General features: G+C 41.9%; 1 protein-coding gene across 4 annotated transcripts in view; it reads left to right on the forward strand.

The window, feature by feature from the left end:
- The window catches only part of NFE2L1 (NFE2 like bZIP transcription factor 1), a 395,564-nt gene that overhangs the window by 365,582 nt on the left and 12,496 nt on the right, over positions 1-17,486 (forward strand). The window lies entirely within an intron of this gene.

Consider the following 17,486-nt stretch of genomic DNA (forward strand, 5'->3'; position numbering starts at 1 on the left):
CCCAGTAGTGCGTTTCAAAGTTATCGCTGTTAGCAGCGATGGCATGAATAAGCACACATAAACACTATAGGAGTTGCCTGAGCAGTATAGACAATAAATAAGACTCAAAATGCGGTGGTGTGGCGCGTACCACGTGACCAGATCAAAATACACTCAAACAGACATTCTATTGCCTTCCCGTGATACTTCAGTAGAAAACCCACTAATTGCACTGAGCTTAACGCCTTTGCACATACACACAGACTTTATTCTTCTAGGCGCTAATATCAGTTGCCAAAATAGCTAAATATAGTAAAACCATACAGGGACTATGTTTTAAGATAACGCTGCATGTAGAGATGCAACAACTACAAAAATATCAACATATTAAAACCAAACCATAAATGCAGAGTAAACATGGCTAGAGCAGAGTATAGGCAATTAGGCTTAAAGCAGCTTACAGTAGTTAATAAAAGGATTACACTTTACCAGATATTATAAATAGAAGCAGTCACTAAAAATGGTTACACATAACCAGATATCATACCCAGAAGCAGTCGCTAAACATTAGTGAAGCAAGTGGTTATTCCAGGAAAAGAAACAACACTAGATGTATGCGTATAGCTCACCCTAGATGTTCAGAGATGGGAGGCGTGCAGCAGCCAGGCCAGTGGGGTAAATTAAAGATGGGAGTTATTTATAAGGTAGGATGGTAGGGATGGGAAAGGTAATGCAGGACGAAGAGTATCAAGTTGAGGAGAGATATACAAGAGAGAATAGATGGGGGTTGGGGAATGAGCAAAAGGAGTATGGAACCTGCGGATGCCTTGGACGGGTCCGGAGCTGCTATGCAGGCACCAGCTTCTGAAGGTGCATTCAGGCCTACAGACATTAATGTTAAACCGACGCCATCGTTTCCATCCAGAAGTTCCAAATTCCTCAGGCCAAAAATTCGCACTACGCCTAGAAAACCAACGATCAAACCGCAGGCTCAGGCCAATATGCCTCAAAAACAAATACTTAGAATGGCTGAAGACCTTATTACCTTAATTAGGGGAAGCCAGCATTCCCCCTCTAAGAGACCTAGAACTGATTTTCTTTCTGATTCTTCTGATCAGGAATCTGATATCTCTGTTCCTTCTGATTACCAGGATTTGCCCTTATCTACTTGTGAGGATTCTGATGCAGAGGATTCCATTCCCTCTGCTTCCCCTTCAGAAAATTTTTCTTTCGGTGAAACCTTGCATACTCTCTTAGGGAGCATTTCCGCTGGGAAAGCCAGGATTACTCTGAGTCCAAAAAGAGACTTAGGAAATTCTTACTCCTGCCTCAACACAGGCCTTTAGCTATCCCTCCTGTTCTGGACATTGTAGATGATGCTTTCTTGGAATCTAGCCTTACCCCAGACACTTTACTTCCAGCTCCCAGAAAACCTGACCGGTACTACAGAGTACCAAACTCTTACAAGTTCCTCTTCAAGAATCCTTCTGCGGATCCAGAGACCATTTCCCAAGGACCAAAAGGCATTAAGGCTACTGCTGCCAAAAATCCTACCTCTTCGGATAGAGATTCTAGAGCCGTAGACAGATGGAGTAAGACGGTATACACTTCTGCGACTTTGGCCATTAGGGCTTTAAATTGCCAGTTTCATATGTTAAAGTATCAGCAGCATCCCGGGGTGGGAGGTTGGCATAATGGTTAAGATGTTTACCTTACAGACACAAGGTGCAGGGTTTGATTTCTCACATGGATCAATTGGCTAGGCTTAAAATGGCCCACAAGGGCACTTAGCCTAGTACTAATCTATGAACCTATGAGCATATTATGGGACTACTTAAACAGAAAATGACGTTGATTCCCGACTGTGCTGAACACAAAGAATTGCAAGATTTAATGCATTCTGCAGAATAAGTTGGTAAACATACTTTGCAATGTGGTTTTGACACTTTAGAAGCATCTTGCAGGGCTGTTGTCACTGGGTCTGTACTTAGAAGGCATGCTTGGCTTAAGGAACAAAACTTGCCAGATCATGTTAAAGCTAAATTACTGGATGCTCCCTTAAACCAAGACCGCCTTTTTGGCAACAAAGCAGCAGTCCTCAAAAGAATGGAGGAAAAAGCTAAATCTATGCAAATTGTTAAAGATTTCATACAAGTACAGCCTCCTAGATTCAGTAGGCATTGGCCTTCAAAGAACTGGTCCTTTCCAGTCCCTTCCAGGCCTTCTCAGTCCAAACCCAGGAACAGCAGACCACCTAGGCTACAGTCTCAGGCTACGCACAGATCTAAGCAGTGGGGGGCTCTCACTTCCAAAGTAGGGAGTAGTAATCCACCCCCCCCTACGGAAAAATGGCACAATAACTTAACCTTAACCCTTCCAAGCTCTGCTCAACTACGTGCTCCCTTAGGAGGAAAGCTCACCCTGCATGTAAAAACTGGGACCTCGTTACCCAGGACAAATGGGTTTTAGGCATAGTTTCCCAAGGATACAGATTCCACTTCCACACCCTACCAACCCCAAATGGTTGGCCAGACCTACCCCCAAATCAGTGGGTGGAGGCCCAACAGCAGGTTCTCTCTCTTCTCAGTATCAGGGTTATTCAGCCTGTCCCAGCAGAACAAAGGGGACAAGGTTTTTATTCAAGACTTTTTCTGGTACCCAGAAAAGACAACTCTTGGCATCATATCCTGGACCTCTCTATTCTCAACACCTTTCTGGTGGTTCCAAAATTCAAAATGCTAACTAAACAGCTTCTTCCTATGTTAGCCAAGGATGCCTGGCTGTCAACCCTAGACTTAAAGGAAGCTTACCTGCACATCCCAATAATAGGATCCTGCAGACAATACCTACGTTTCAGGGCGGGCTCCATGCACTTTCAGTTCTCTCCACTTCCCTTTGGCTTATCTACTGCGCCCAGGGTGTTCACAAAGTGTCTAGCTCCAGCCATTGCATTTTGCAGGCAGAGAAATATTCAAATTTACCCATACTTGGACGATTGTCTGATTCAGGCAGAAAGCCAGGACTTGCTATTACAACACCTGGCATTCGTAAAGAAACTTCTAGCCTCACTGGGGTACACCATCAACGAAAAGAAATCTCGCCTAGTACCCTGCCAACAGATTGTATACCTGGGAGCAAGCTTGAACACAACTTCCCAGATGGCATTCTTCACTCCGGAGAAACAAGTTTATTTGACAACCTACTTCAAACTTGGCCACAAAACCTCAGCTATCTGCAAGGAAAATACTGCAAGCTCTGGGGTTCATGGCCTCTTGCATTCTACTAATTCCATATGCAAGAGTGCATATGAGGAAACTCCAATGGTATCTAAAAAGCCTATGGTGTCTACATTCTCAGGACCTGGAAACAATGATTTCTGTCATTCCTTGTATGAAGACAGAGTTCCTTTGGTGGGTAGAGGCCTGCTACCACAACAAGGGACTCCCTTTCACTCTACCCCCCCCAAACCCTAACAGACGCATCAGACTATGTATGGGGGACTCGCATGGCAGGACAGTGCATTCAGGGCAAATGGAACCCGAGACAGATGCACCTGCATATCAGTCAGAAAGAAATGTTAGCTGTACAGAATGCTCTGACAGCCTTCAAAGACCGTATTCTTCCAGGACCACTATTGGTAAAGACGGACAACACCACAGTTATGTGTATAAACAAGCCGGGGGAACCCACTCATACCCTCGCTGCAGACTAGCCATGGCTCTGTGGAACACAGCCTTGAGCTACCAAGTTCACCTACGAGCACAATTCCTGCCAGGCAAACTAAATTCACTGGCAGACTACTTAAGCAGAAATCTCATGGACCTACACGAATGGAAACTAGAACCCAAAATATTCAACCTCTTCAGGAACAAATGGGGGACTCCAGAGGTAGACCTGTTTGCCTCCCCTCAGAACTACCAATTGAACAAATTCTGCACAGAGACTTCCCGCAGTCAAGCTTGGAAAGTGGATGCCCTGTCCTTTACCTGGGAAACCCTCTCGGTTTGTGCCTTTCCCCCTCTGCCTCTCTTCTCGAAGGTTTTACTAAAGATCAAACAGGACAAGCCAAGGACAATACTGATTGCACCAGACTGGCCACGCCAGCACTAGTACCCCCTTATGCTCAGTATGACACTGCTACAACCATGGCACCTGCCTTAGACCCTTTCCCTGCTGTCCCAGCAGGTGGTGGGCCAGATTCTGCACCCTCAGCTTCAAACCCTGAACCTTGCAGCCTGGCTAATTCCTTGAGCTCTCCTCTAGCATCCCTCAGTAAGCAGGTGCTAGATGTCATTCTGGAGGCAAGGAGGCCTAGTACTAGAAAATCCTATGCTGAAAAGTGGAAAAGATACTCTTCCTGGAGTCAAAATGCTCCACAAGGGCCTATCCTTCTCGTCAATTAAAATTCATGCCTCTGCCATTTCAGAACATTATAATACTGAGCCACCCCTCTTCTCTCACTCCTTGCTAAAGCAATTCCTTAGAGGGGGCCAAAATTTAAGACCCCCTCCAGGAGAGCTCCCACTCCAGCCTGGGACCTTAACTTTGTATTGGAAAAGCTCACTTTTCCCCCCTTTGAACCAGCTGCAACAGCAGAGTTGAAATTCCTTTCTTGGAAAACAGCCTTTCTTCTAGCCATCACTTCAGCAAGAAGAGTGTCTGAATTACAGGCCCTCATGGCAGTGGAATCCTTCATTATCTTCCATGCGGACAGGGTTTCCCTCAGGACTTATCCTTCACAAGGTAGTGTCTAGTGTGGCCCTAAATCAGTCCATTCATTTGCCTACTCTTTTCCCTAATCGACAAAACAAAGGGGAACTAATTCTGCACTCTCTGATGTGCACAGACAACTTAGATTCTGTTTGGACAGGACTAAGCCTCTCAGTAAATCTGAACAGCTGCTAGTTGGCTTTGCTGCAGGGACAGAGGGGAAGGCCATTTCAAAGCAAACCATTTCCAAATGGATAGCCCATTGCATTAATTTCTGCTACAGGCACCATGGAAAACCTCCCGCACAGGGGATAAGATCACATTCCACAGGGCTGCATCTACCTTTGTGGCATTTCTCAGAGGAGTCCCTACCCAGGGACATCCTAGAAGCTGCTACCTGGAGCTCTGTACATACCTTCACCAAGCATTACCACATGCCTATCATTTCTAAATCCAGAGCTGGATTTGCCACTGCAGTCTTGCAGGGCTTAATAGCTGGCTCTAATGCTCTCTAACTTCCTCCTCCCTTCCTTAGCTTTGGGAATCAACCCAAATGTGATGACTGCAACAGTGAAACATGAAGACCATAGTACAGTTGTGTACACTTACCATAAATGTAGATGTTCGAGTGTATCCAGTGTTGCAGTCCTGGATACCCTCCCTCCAGCCCTCTGACTTCTCTCTGCACTACCTTTCCTTCTTGTTGGTATATTTATTTTTTTCTTGTGTATTTGCTTTTTGATGGGGGTGTACCATACCATGTAATTGCTTCCTGTTGTGGGGGCACCTGACATCTGGGGCAAGAAAAACTGATGTATTGGCGTCAGCTGCATGTTTTATACCCCTGACGACCTGACTTCATGAAAGAAGCAACAGCATCCAATGCAGAAATCCGAAAACTGTGGTATTCAGGCCAGCTGAGAGCTACCTGCAGGCAGATAACCCAAATGTGATGACTGTAACAGTGAATACACTCAAACATCTACATTTATGGTAAGTGTACACAACTGTACTTTATTTATATACTTACTAGTAGAAAAGATAATGAATTGTTAGAAATATTTTTCAATAATATAAAACTGAAGGTTAATCAGAGTCAGAAAAAGAATACTAGAGATTGGTTGACACACTGATTAAGCTGTTTACCTCACAGATACCAGGTACAGGGTTTGATTCTGACCTCTGGTTACTGGCTATGCTTGTAATAGTCTGCAGACTGATAAGCCTATAACAGAGGGTACAGTTTACTTTATTTAATTTTATTACATCAGTGTTAGTTGATAACAGTATATTTAGTAAGGGATAAAGTTTGTTTGGCAGTGTGCTGGGAGTAAGGTATAAAGAAGTTTTTAAAATGAATGACTATTTAAAAAGAAGATACAACATTATGGATCACAAGAGTGCTATAAAAGACTGAGAGAGTGGTGAATAAAGTATATGAAGATGTTATTATAAACTACTGAGAGAGTGGTGAGTAAAGTATATGAAGATGTTATCATAAATGACTGAGAGAGTGGTGAATAAATGTATATGAAGATGTTATCATAAACGACTGAGAGAGTGAGGAATAAAGTATATGAAAATGTTATTGGATACACCCATTGGGGGAGTTGAGGAAAAATATGTAGGATGCAGTTAAGCGAGAAAGGAGAAGTTTAGGGATTCAAGCACATGAAAAAATTGTTTTGAGACTTGCATTTGTTGCATTAGCAGTTAAAGGAATTATGAAATACAAGCAGTATGAAAAGAGAAAAGGCAGTGTGTCGAATGAAGAAGAAACTGGATCTTTCTTGCAATGTAAAAAGGTCTAGGTAAAGTACAAGTATGTAGGCTAAAAAGAGGGCATAGAGAATTTGAGTATAGAAATTCTTATACAATGGTATTATAATTTTACAACAAATGTGAATAGAATATGAAATGTATTGCATCTCTTTGATTCATTTGGAAGGTAAGCTGTAAGAGGCGTTATATGTAGTAAAAAGTAGGTTGATACTGAAATAAAATTCATTACTAGTGAGAGGGGTGAGAGGGGTGGGGGTTTAAAGAAAAGGACAGAAATGGAAGATAAATGTAAGAATGGTGGTAGAAAGGTAAAAATTAAGAATTGTATATGATGGCTCCTTACTGTTTTCAGTAAGTGCTTTGGAAACTCGAGTGGGTGGGACACCAGTTTAACATCTCATCCAAAGAATGCACACTCAGGAATGCAGTCCCCACCCAGTGCTGCATTGCTGTGTCAGTACTGGGAAATGAATCCAAGCACCTGACCTATATGTAGAACCCACAGCCTTGTGATGTTCCAGACCCAGAGGAGTACGCACTACGTATTAAGCCACTGAGTCTCATTTCTTCTTTAGAATAATTTTATCTCAGCTGCACTGTGTCAAAGTAGGGATGAAAAGTTATTGACTGAATTAATCAAGGCACATGATATTTTTATTTGCATTTAGTGAACTGGTTCAAAGACCCTTTCGGCAAGACAGCAATACAGACAAGTTAGTATGTGGACTAACAATTTGACCGTCAATATATGAAAAACTGTGTATACTGTAAATATCCTGCAACGAAAATTGTAAAAACAAATTGTGGGGAAAGGACATACCTTCTTTTCATCAACTTGCATAACCTGATCACATACTGGGGTTTTTTTCTAGCACAGATTTGAATATAGTTCCAAACAAAAAAATTTTTCAGATCATTTATATTAGTATACCGAAGTTAAAACCACAAATACTATAAAATATGGAACAGAACTCTAACGAAAACCACAACCATGTTTTGCACACTCGTCAGTGCTTTTACTACAAATTTATTAAGCACTTTCTTCTAATGCGAATAACATAGATTTCATCAGAATGAAAACTATTCATAACACAATATGACCATGAATTGTATAACAGTTTATGAAAACATTAATACATTTAAAATGTAATGACTAAATGATGTAAATATATTTATTTCTACATACATCTGTCATTGAAAATCTGCAAAACTACTTGGGATAGTAATTGACAATCTAAAATTTGACTTCCATATAGAGCAAACCATCAAAAAAGTCCACAAGAAGCTAGGCCTCCTGTACAGAAATGCCGAGTTTCTAACAACTACTACAAGACTCCCCATGGCCAGAACCCTCCTGCTATCTACACTTGTATATGCATCCCCCATCCTTAACCTACGCAAGTCAGACCTTAACAAATTAGAAGCCTGCTATAATAAAGTAGCTAAATCTGCCACTAAATCACATCACTCAAACAGCTCGGCTGGCTTGAACTCCCACAACTCCTACACATTAACCAGTTAAGCCTAGCCCACCAAGTTCTACGCCACCCAAACAAAACCCTACCCCTCAGACATCTAACCCAGCTGTACCGTGCTCCTCAATCCCCCCGTTCTGACAGTAAACACTACAAGTTACTAGAGCAAAAAACTCTGCTGGAGAAGGCCTTTTCTCCAACTACACTTCCAACCTATGGAACACCCTACCGACTACTCTAGTCTCCATTTCCTCATCAAAACAATTCAAGTCATTCCTGAAAAGTCACCTGGCAAACTCCTGGCTCTGCCCCTGCATTCCCCCCAGGATAAACCTCATCCTATACATTAACTCGCTTTCTAAACCCTGTGTATATCTAAATATGGTCTTTCTCTAAACTACCATTAAATATTGTACCTCCAAGACAACAAAAAATAACAAATTCTCTGTATGTAATTATGTATTGCAAATGCTACTTGTGCAGCTTTTTACTGCTGTAACACAACAAAATGTTTTGTTGATATAATTCACATTTAATACTTGTCTGAATTGTTGATTCACATTGAATACTTGTCGGAATTGTTGATTTGTGTATATGCCATGGTATTGCTTGGAGCTTTTCTCCCCGGGCCTCCACTGAAAATGGCCACATGCCCAGCTGGAGCTTCCTGGTAAACAAATGTAAAATAAATAAAAATGTTTTCCGTCTTAAAAGTATGTAAATAAATATGGGTAACCCCGTAAATTGTTTCTGTAAACGTACAGTATTCAGCAGTAGTAGTTCCTTCAAAGTACCGCTAATTAAAACATTTTCATTTAAAACAAGTGCTACAGTGGCATTGAGTTTAACTTACCAGCTTAATTCATATAAGAATTTCCAATCCCCTCCTGTTATGGGAGTGATACCGTCTTGGTCACAAAGAATCTAAAGTTCACAAAATTATTGACTTACCAGTGTATGCTTAAACAGGATGTTAGTAATGTCACCTGTCAAGTACTGCACACGTGTTGATAAATATGCTTCGAGTTTTAAATCGTGTAGCATGCATCGCAAATAGCCATGTACAGCACTCTTGGTTGCACAGATGAAATTCTGTTTACAAAAGATTCTAAAATTAACTAGCAAAGTAATTTATGTGCTTTCCAAAATGAATGAACATTGAGTACAAGCTCCATTTTCGGATATCCAGTGTACTTTGTTGTAGTAAATAGTTCCAGCATTTTCCACCATGTTCTTGAGTCTCTCTTATTAAACAACAGTACATCCCTGTTCTTGGCAAACATTGCTTTGTCCATGGGGATTACTTGAGAATGGTGTAAAACAATTTATTTCATTAGTCCACATTGCATAGACAATGCTACACTCTCCTTTTGGGGAGGGTGTCCATTCTGTTACATATATCTTCCCCAGTAAAATGGATCTAAACCTCCCTGTTTTCTTTAAACACTTCACTTTTTACCTTACTTAACAGCGTGTCAAGACGCACCTGATCCAAGAAACGTACCAATCAAAATATTCTTGAAAGTGAAGTTTTGAAATATGACTTGAAACTGTAGTTTTATTGGCCATTTTGGGTCAATTCCAAAACTCCTTCATCTTCCTCTCTTAAAACCCTCTTTTGCGCGTTTCTACGCATTTTTGAGCATAGCGCAACAACGGGCAGCGCTGCCTAATTGGGTTTAAACTATTCCCGGCTCCACAAAGTCTGCTCTTCACTTTTTCCCTTAGAACTGCTCTATCTCTCAATTTAAACACCATATTCTCATTCTAAGGCCCTTCACTGGTCCAATTAAGTAATCCTACAAGTTAGCACTATTAAACCATAAGCACTACTTACTCTTATACTCTCTACGATTACCCTGTCCTCTATTGGTCTGTCCTAAATTCAGTTTCCCTATTACTCTAGCATGTCCAAAGGTCAGTCAATGGTTTCCTCTCCAGTCCCGCTGGTGAATCTGGGAATTTTGAGGCAATGTTACAACTGTCTCATGTACACGGACAACCCTCTCCTCCTCCAAACAGGTTCAAATATATGTCAGAGATGCAACTATTTAGCCAAACTGGAGGCTGAGCTCTCTCATCTCAAAACTAGTGTAACCAGTCAGGAGGAGAAGGTAACCTCGCACAACACAATTCCAGTATCACATAGTCCCACCACATCAGCGAACCAAACACATAAATACACAAAAACATACTCGGAGGCTCTAAATAAAAATCTACCTAAGCAACAGAGACCTCCAAAGCAGACATCCAAGCAAACGCTACCTCAAAACAAAACACACACAACACATAACCCACAAAGTCAGTGTGCCAAGCAGCCACAGCCCTTAAGGCTGAATAACACACCTGATACTCTTGTTATAGGTGACTCTATTGTCAGACACACTGATGTCCCGCTCACCAGGCTGAATAAAGAGAAGGTCACGGTGAGCTGCCTGTCTGGTGCTAGGATCCGACACATAACGCAAGCACTCAGGTCACTCCAAAGCAAATACAAATATGACTCAGTCATTGTACATGCTGGTGTGAATGACCTGAGACGTGCCTCCCTGGACTACATGAAAAGAGACATAGAGGAGCTCTCTGATCATGTAGCCCAGGCTGGTATGACCATGACCTTGAGCAGCATCTTACCGTCACCTAGAATGATGCCAAAGTACAAAGACAAAATGATCGATTTTAACAATTGGCTAAAATTTTGGTGTCATTCAAAGGGGATCCAGTGTCTGTCAGCCTGGGATGACATGCTCGACAAGCCACGTTGCTTCGCTAGGGACGGCTTGCACCTGTCACCACTGGGCTTTCGGATATTGGCAAAGGCTCTTGCCACCCCCATAGTGCCTTTTTTAGGCAAGGCTCAAAAGTCAAACCCAGCCCCATAGACAGCACAAGGAACAAGAAACTAAATGCCAGAAGTCTTAACCTCAAGATGCACGCACTCGAAGCTCTCCTCAGTATGGAGAACATAGATATCTGTGCAGTGACAGAAACCTGGTTCAAGGCTCCAGAGAGCACCCCAGCACTACCAGGCTATACCTCATATCATGCTTTTCGGCCCCAAAACCCGGTCCGAACCACAAAAGGAGGGGGAGTTTCCATATTTATCAAGGATATCCACACCTCCAGGTTAGTGGCATTGCACGAAGTATTGGAGACCATCCATGTGCAACTAACAGTGGGCAAGACTACTTTTCAGTTTATAGCATCCTATAGACCACCCTCTCAGTCAGGAATCCTATTCGGCTTTCCTGAAAACATTGGAGAACATGAAGATCTCTCCGAACACCATTATATTGGGTGACTTCAACTACCCAAACATTGACTGGGAGCACTACTCAAGCCCCAGCACCTTAGCCCAAAGATTCCTGGAAATTATAAATTCAAATGCTATGGAACAACTAGTCACCACTCCCACAAGAGGGGACAACATACTAGACCTGATCATTACCAACATGGGGACTCTATGCTCCACACCAGAAGTATATCCCTCATTGGTAAGATCAGACCATAAATTAATTTCACTGGATGTCCACATCTCGACCCCACCCCCAGCCCAGAAAACCACAGTGAAAAACTTCTCAAAAGCGAACTTCTCACTTCTCAAAACCGAAGTGGAATCCTTCAAGGCCCCAGGGCCAGTGGAAAATACAGCCCAAACTGCAGAATCCTATATAAATGCATTCTACGGACATCTCCAGGAATGCATGGATCATGCTATCCCAAACAAAACCAATACCCAATCATCCAAAGGCAGGCGTCCAGTCTGGTGGACCCCTGCCATAAATAAACTGTACAACAGAAGGAGGAAGCTACTACATGATAGAGCAAAATCCCTAATAGGGAAGGCATCTCTGATCAGTACTAGCGAAAAATTACGATCCCTCATAAAATCCTCCAAGGCCAGCTTCGAGAGAAAAATTGCACAGGACACCAAAGACAATCATAAGGCTTTTTTCAGTTATGTTAGAAACCTGGGATGCAACTCCCAGACTTGTTCTGAGTTGACTCTAAACGACAAAAAATACACTGAACCCACAGACATCGCCAATATCCTGGCAGACAGGCTCAGTGCAAACTTCTCCACCCCTTCCCCCCCCCAAAAGAGCAAGTATCTATCCCAGCAGAGGGCTGTCTCCCAAACGTCTCATATGCTCAGGTGAAGGCTGCCCTCTCCAAAGCAAAAAACACTGCTTCCATGGGACCAGATGGCGTCCCAGTTTGCATCCTACATGAACTACAAGAGGAACTAATCCCTCAAATAAAACAGCTATACAATCTCAGCCTCACTACAAGATATGTGCCCACAGAATGGCGTACAGCAACAGTGGTCCCACTCCACAAAGGTGGAGCCTCTACGGACCCTGGAAACTATCGCCCTATAAGCCTGACTAGCTTAGTCTGCAAGGCTATGGAGAGGATCATCATGGAGCTCATAAACAAAGATATTGGGGACCTACAGACACTAGATCCTACCCAGTTCGGCTTTGTCAAGGGCAGATCCTGCCTTTTGAACCTGGTTGACTTCTTCGAAATAGTCACCAAAGCCGTAGATGAAGGGAAGGTAGTCCACACAGCCTATCTGGACCTTGCAGAGGCATTTGACACAATACCCCACTCGGGCATCATAGATAAGCTATCCAGCTTAAATATAAACCCCTATGTCACAAGATGGGTCGCAAACTGGCTCAAAGACAGAACCCACAGAGTGAAAGTTGCTGGAGCCATGTCAGACTCGAAACCGGTCACAAGTGGCGTCCCACAGGGTTCTGTCCTGGGACCACTCTTGTTCGGTATATACTTTTCCGAGGTACAGGCAAACGTGGGAGGACTATGGCTCACCAAGTTCGCAGACGACTGCAAACTGCGCACCATAATCAACTCTCCAGTTGACACAAACATCCTTCAAAAAGGTCTCACAGAGGCAGATAACTGGTGCCAGCACCATGGTTTAAAGCTAAATGCCAAAAAATTTATAGTCATACCCTTTGGCAAAAACAATGTGCCCACAAATTACCACATAGGCGGAAACCCATTAAGTACAGAGAAAGTTATTAGGGACCTAGTGACCCAAGTGATAGCAATCTCTCCTTTGAAAACCACATTGCCAAAGTGGTTAGAAAGACCTTCTACATAGCCCACCTCATCACGAAGGGTTTCACATCTAGATCAAGAGAGGTAATCGTGCTCCTTTATTCATCCCTCATCAGGCCCATCATAGAATATAATGCCCCTTTTGGGATGTACCTTACCCGACACCTGCAGCAATTAGAAAGACCCCAAAAGTATCTCACCAAGAGGATCAAGGGTCTCAAACAGATGCCATATGCTGCTCGGTTAAAAAAACTCCAGCTCTATTCAGTTGCATACCGCCTACTTCGAGGCGATCTATGCCTGACATACAAAGCTATGTCAAATCCAGAATTAATGGACATGCTCCACCTCAGTAAATCTAAATCCCTTAGAGCCACATGCTCGAGGGACTTGAACCTCAGCACAGAAATAAATAGAACTTGCTGGAGGGACAGATTCATAACCCAGAGGCTCCCTTCACTCTGGAATAGAATTCCAGTTCATGTGAGGCAGAGCACCTCACTGAATCTCTTCAAGAAGAATCTCGATAGGTGGAAGGGGGATCGTAGGTTTGTCCCAGGGATTACTCCCGTGTCACTATTAGACAGAGGCACAGTAAACTAAACCTTAAAAAGGGCACAGTATACTCAAATCAAGGGGTGACGTAAGCCATACAGAATCGGGCTAGGCTTATAATTGCCCCAGGGCAGATAGCCTAGTATGAACCTATGAACCTTTGAACCTATTCAGTTCCCAGGCAAATCTTTCATCACTAGATGTCATTTGTGAAACATGCAGCATTTGACCTTTTACCAAGGCAGTCCTGCAGGAAAATGGATGGTAACTGTGAAAGTCCAAGTAAGAATTTGAAAAGTTGGATTACGCCAGGTAACGGTTTTCAAACAATTTTAAAAATGACAGCACATTCTAACCTCAGGCATGGAACAAACGAGAGATTAGATCCATATATGTTGTAGAGTGACGAGGTTGAGGAATATGTTTTATCAGCAGGTTTTTTTTTTGTTTGTTTAGGATCATGTCAAGATAACATAGTCCCATCCGATAGGTTCATAGGAGGTTACTAAGCTAGTGACGCTAGACCCTTTACAAGCCTAACCATGTTAATCCCAAGTATCCCCATCTAAAGTGAGAATCAAACCCTGTACCTCGTCACTGTGAGGTAAACACCTTAACCATTATACCATCCCCTGATATTAGATGCTATGCCTTCATATCTGCAGTAAGAGATTTTTTTGATCAGTACAGCATTGTACATAAAGGAGTGCAGTTTGAAGAAAATATCTACCTTGGAAAAATGCATCTCACATTAACTCTGCTTTAATGGCAATAGTCTGCACAGCTTTTCATCCCTAACTATTGCTCAGGAAAAATTAAATCTTTATGTACGTCAGGTTTGTCCCTGCTTGAATCTGAAATCCAGGCTGAATAGGTCTCATTTCTGTCTGAACATCTGGCTATCCTTATTAAAATTAAATGTTGTTTCATATTATATTTTGACAATGCCAGATATGCAACCAGAAGAGGTATACTCCATGTATTCTGTTATACATATTGTGAACTCTGTGTTTCTGATAATCCACATGTGTGTCTTGATAACACTGATAGTTTTCTTGCACAATTTTCACCTGGAATTTTATATGCCTCTAAACTAAATTGACTTTTCATTAGAAGTGCTAGAAGATATTTTGCATATTAAAAGGCTAAGGCTGCAGGACCCAATGGTCTTAGAGACGCATTTAAAAAAAATTTAATGGACGATAGCCTCAAGCTTGTTAACATTGTAAAAACATATCAGAGTTTACAGTATCGATGATAAATTCAGAAACCAGGTGAACATATACATATTTTTTTTATCCCTCAAGCAAATTCCAATCCTGTTTTTAGGTAAAAACTTTTCAGTATGAAATTTCCACCCCGAGTTGCATATGAATGTTAATATTAAAGTATATACAGTGATACTTGCTAAAATATTTCCATTGGTTGCAGATTGGGTCATCTCATAATTTAAGACTGATTTATGGGCTTGAGGCAGACAAAAGTAATGTTGAGGCTAATCCTATATCACAACATACATTAAGATACTCAACAAGAAGTGTCCACACTTCACACAGATAAAAAATGAATGCCTTCTTCTGTGAAGTTCTCAAGAAATTTACTTTTCCTGATATTCATATTCAAGCTGTAGAAATCTTTAGTGACTCAGCATTTACCTGTGTTAGAGTTTATGGTAAGACCTAAATCACCCAGAAGGTTTTCTTTACACACCATGCAGGGGGTGACCTTTCTCACACAATTCATTGGTTTTATCTTGAAATTTTCTTTGAGAATTTTACAGTATTCTTTAGTAACCAGTATAAATTTTTTCATGTCATACATTAACATTACTTTGTTCATAGATAATATCCTTTTATATTTCAAAGTCCAATAAAATCTATTCAACATTTATTTCTAGCCTTTAAAGACTACAGTAAAGCTTCTAATTGTAAACTACATAATAAACTTAAATATCTGAATGTTAAATATAAATCCAATCTAAAGATTGCCTAAGCTGAACAAACCTTGTTGTGGCTGTTCAAACCTAGGTGTGCTAAGAAAGTTACCAGTCAGTACCGAGGATAAGCCAAGTTGAAAGCGGTAATCCAATAGAAGTGAGCTGATAAAACAACACAAGTATCCTGACCAGGATGGCACAAACACGCCAAGTTTATAAAGATCGGATGAAATCAATGTAACAGTGAATGTGCTCATGTTGATAAGTCTGATCAAGGAAACTGATGCTCGGCTGATCATCTTGAGTTGTTGTTGTTTGTCTTTTCGGCTTTTCCCGCTTAGGGGTCGCCACAGCGGAACTCCAGTCCACTAATGATTGGCAGTAGATTTTTATGGTGCCGAGTTGCCAGCCCAACGTCCAACCTTCAGCGAAGGTACGCCCATTCACATATGTCTTTCGGAGGCCACTCTACCGCGGGGAGGACATGCAGACTCCACAGAGAAGGCACTCCAGCCGAGAATCGAACAGGAGAACCTCTTGCTGTGAGGTAACAACGCTACCACTGTACCACCGCGGATTCTGCTGATCATCTTGAGTAAACATAGAAATATATAGTTTATTTTCCGAACGTTGTGTTTACACCTACTGATTATATATACCAACTCCAAGATCGCAGTACTGTGAGGAAAGGGCAAATACCTTGCTTCTCATGTACCATGATGTCTCACGATGAAAGTCCATGTGGCTCAAGTTCCAAGTTTTTGGTTGTTTTAACATTCGCTCTTTTGAGCATTGGGTCTTTCGTCAGGGACTCATTTGCTCGACAAACGCAGGGATGTGATTCAATGATGACAAATTTGGTCGTGCGGTGGATACATTTATGGTATGGAATGTCAGTACAGGTAAGTAGGGTTGGGGAGATGAGATGTGTATGTGAGTGAGGATTAGGATCAAGGTCTGGCATGAGTGAAGGATGGGTGGTGTCTGTTTGTGTGCAAGTTTGTGTATTTTAGGGTAAGTATTAGGTTAGGGGATAGACGTAGTGTTGTTTGTGTGTATTTGTGAATGTTTGCATGTCTGAGTCTGTCTTGTATAGTGACAGTGTTACAGGAAGGTTGTAATGACATGAAGGTTTAGGGTTGGGAGAAGCTGCAATGTTAGGGTTTGCATCACCTTCGTAATGGGTACTAACCCTAACGTTCTTTTTATTCTTTTTTTTGTCTCTCCTGATTGAGTCTGTGAAAATGGGGTTTCTAGATCTGCGTTGCGTAATTCGGATTTTATCTCACCCTGTGTCTGTGCAGATCTATTTTTCATTACTTGACTGCTGGCTTTTTTAAGGTTATCTGATAATGTCTACTTAAGAATCATTCTCTTCTGTTATGGTTGATGCTGTTTACCTGTCACAAGTGTACTGACCCTTGGACTTTTGCTTTTCGGATGATTTGCCCTGCAGTTCATCATATTGCATAACTGCTACATTTATGTCCCTTATCTTCAGCGTAATGAGGCCCATCTCATCCTTTCCTGCCTGATGTGAATGACAGCTATAGAACTCCGTGCGAGTCTGACAGGGCATAGAAGAAAGGCTATGAGCTGTTAATGCGTTGCTTCTTGTGGTTCAGGGTTTGATGCCCTCGGCTGTCATTTACCTATAGTAGACTGCTTTGGGGCAACTAAGAAGTAGGGCTATAGCCCTTCAGCGCTCTCCTGGACCATACGCCTCGTAACTACCTAAGAACTCTGTTAACCTGAACAGAGCTCCCAAGTTTGCCAGAGGGGCACATTTCTGTATAGTTTGAAGTTACCTGTTTAAAAATAAATAAACATGACGTTATTCAAACCTTGTCAGTGAACAGTGAAGTAACTCTTAGTCTTCTTTCCAGATTCTGTGCATGTTCTTTCTCAAATGTATTTTTGACTTTTCAGTTGTATGTTATATTAGTTTCATGTTTGAT

The sequence above is a fragment of the Protopterus annectens genome, chromosome 13.part0 (genome assembly GCF_019279795.1).
Source record: "Protopterus annectens isolate FY-2018-M chromosome 13.part0, PAN1.0, whole genome shotgun sequence".
Taxonomy (NCBI): domain Eukaryota; kingdom Metazoa; phylum Chordata; order Ceratodontiformes; family Protopteridae; genus Protopterus; species Protopterus annectens.